Source organism: Leptodactylus fuscus, chromosome 5, assembly GCF_031893055.1.
Source record: "Leptodactylus fuscus isolate aLepFus1 chromosome 5, aLepFus1.hap2, whole genome shotgun sequence".
Lineage (NCBI taxonomy): Eukaryota > Metazoa > Chordata > Amphibia > Anura > Leptodactylidae > Leptodactylus > Leptodactylus fuscus.
Window position 1 is genome coordinate 22,356,798 of NC_134269.1, and position 2,672 is coordinate 22,359,469.

The window sequence follows — 2,672 nt, forward strand, 5'->3', positions numbered from 1 at the left end:
TCGCAACGAGCCACACCGTGACAATATGCCAGTTTAAATGAATAAGGAGACTAGAACTGTTCAGATGCTGGATCAAAAAACAATAAACAATATATCCACGATGTATTATTGAGTTTTCCTCTCCATCACTCATGCAGCCCTGTTTTAAATTGTGCGCATGCACACTAGCACTCGTTGTAGCGCATGCGTCCTGAACAAAAAGACTCAAAAACTATTATTCCCCACTGTCTGTGTTCATATGAGGATCGAGCTTTCAACTCGTGAAAGTGCACCATAGAAAAATCCCAAGGGTTACATTCATGTAACCACACTATGTCAATATACCAATTTCAATAAATTTGGGAAACTGAAACTACCCAAATGATGGACTATAGGTAGCATATCTCCACTACACATATGATTTAAATCTTTTTCTTCTCCATCCCTCATACAGCTCTACTTTAAATTATGCGCATGCGCACTAAGACCAGTTTTAGCGCATGCGCATTGAACAAGAAACTCTAAGATATTCTTTCCCACTTGCTCTTGCACATACGAGAATCGAGCCCTCAATTCACAAGATACACCATAGGAAAAAACTCGGGACTACACTCATTGGAACCCATAAGCGTCTATCTCCGCATCTATGTTGGTAAGTATTAATATATGTAATCAAGATCGTTTCTACGGTTCAGTCCATTTGGAAATCTAACATTGAGTTTTAAAATCCAAAAAGCTTCACGGATTTTTAATTTGTGACCCCAATTGCCTCCTCTCAGGGGTCTTGTCACCTTTTCTATGATTTTAAAAGAGAAGGAAGACAAGTCCCTCGAGTGTTCAGAGATAAAATGTCTTGACACTCCTGTTTTTTTGTTTGAATTAGGATTACGTATACTCTGAAGGTGTTCCGAAATTCTGATTTTAGCAGACCTAGATGTACATCCTATATAACTAAGGTTACATGCCTCGCATGTGATCATATAAATGACAAATTCTGTTGTACAATTGCAAAAGCTTCTTATGTCATATTTCCTGGATCCTGATGCGTCCGTAAATATAGTGCCCTTCCTGGCATATTGACAAACTTGGCACCTACTGAGACCGCATCTATGGAAACCCTTAAGGGATAACCATGTGTCTTTATTTGTTATGTTTTTTCCCTGTTCTATGTACATGCTAGGGGACAAATAACTACCTAACGACTTAATCAAAAATAATCTGTCCATATTAAACCAGGATGATAAATTGAGATCCATTTTGTCTGAAGGCTGCAATTTTGTGGCCAAACGAGGGCAGTCGTTAGGTAGTTATTTGTCCCCTAGCATGTACATAGAACAGGGAAAAAACATAACAAATAAAGACACATGGTTACATGAATGTAACCCTTGGGATTTTTCTATGGTACACTTTCACGAGTTGAAAGCTCGATCCTCATATGAACACAGACAGTGTCGGGTTTTTCTGTCCGCTTGAGAAGTCGGACATCTTCACTTGCGGACAGTGAAGGAAGGGCACGGAGTGCAAAAGAACGCACCCGATGCCCATTTAAATAAATGACAGGTGTCACGGACAGGGCTAGTGTCCGCTCCTAATGTCCGTGCCAGATTTTGAGCGAACACTAGGAGCGGATACTACCTGTCGGACACCGACGGTAGTGTGAACACCCCCATACCTAGATGAGTTAGAACGATTACACCATATTAGGCATGTGGTTTTAATGTTTTATGTCTGTTCTATGTATATGAATGTATGTGAACAAATAATACCTAAATATAACGTACTATGTTATCTTCTCTATTCACCTGCATTACTTTACACTCCTGGGCAGATATAAATATGTATGGAAACTAAGTACATCACTTACTGGTAGGTAAACTGTCAAGTGAGTGGTACATTGTGGAGCATCTCCTTTATGCTGCCACAATAATAGGATATTATTGGGAGGATTGCAGAGGTGGTGAATCATGATGAGCAGTCGTGTCCTAGTCTCTCTGTATCATAATTAGAAATAATAATGCATTTTCACCTTACATAAAGTTCTGCCCAGTCAATCTGAGGAGGAAACTTTCAGGCCTTGTGAAACCTTTACAGCCAGAAAGACATCTATGAGGTGGCTCAAGGATTGGTAATAATACCTTATAGTCACTGTAAGGTGCCAGTGCCTCTAATGCTTGGTTCACACTAGCATCGGGTGTCCTTTATTTGGTCTGTCAAAGTAAATCTAGAACGGATAAACAGATCTCTTAAATAGCAGACACCAAAGGAGCACAAGGAACCCCACTGACTATAACGGAGTCCGTCAGATGTCCGTTTTATTGAACTGAAATTGCCAGATGAAAAAAAATACGACTTTAAAGACTTTTTTTGTCCTGCGATTTTAGCTAGACACTGTGACACAGCCTACGAACAGAGAATGCGACGAACATCTGAATCCAGCCATTCACATGACAGAATCTGCCGCTGATTTGGAGTCCACCCTGAATTACAAGCTGATTCTGCCTTCTCGCTATTGAATGGGAAGCAGACTCCTCAGATTTCTCTCTATTTTCCGTTGAGTGAACTTAGCCTAAGAGTCAATCTGCTCTACCATTGGTGAGATAACTGGTATGTCATAATAATCCCATTAGAAGACATATAGCCCTAGTGCCATGGCTCCCTGATACAACAGAGCCATAAGAGCTAAAGCATATCCA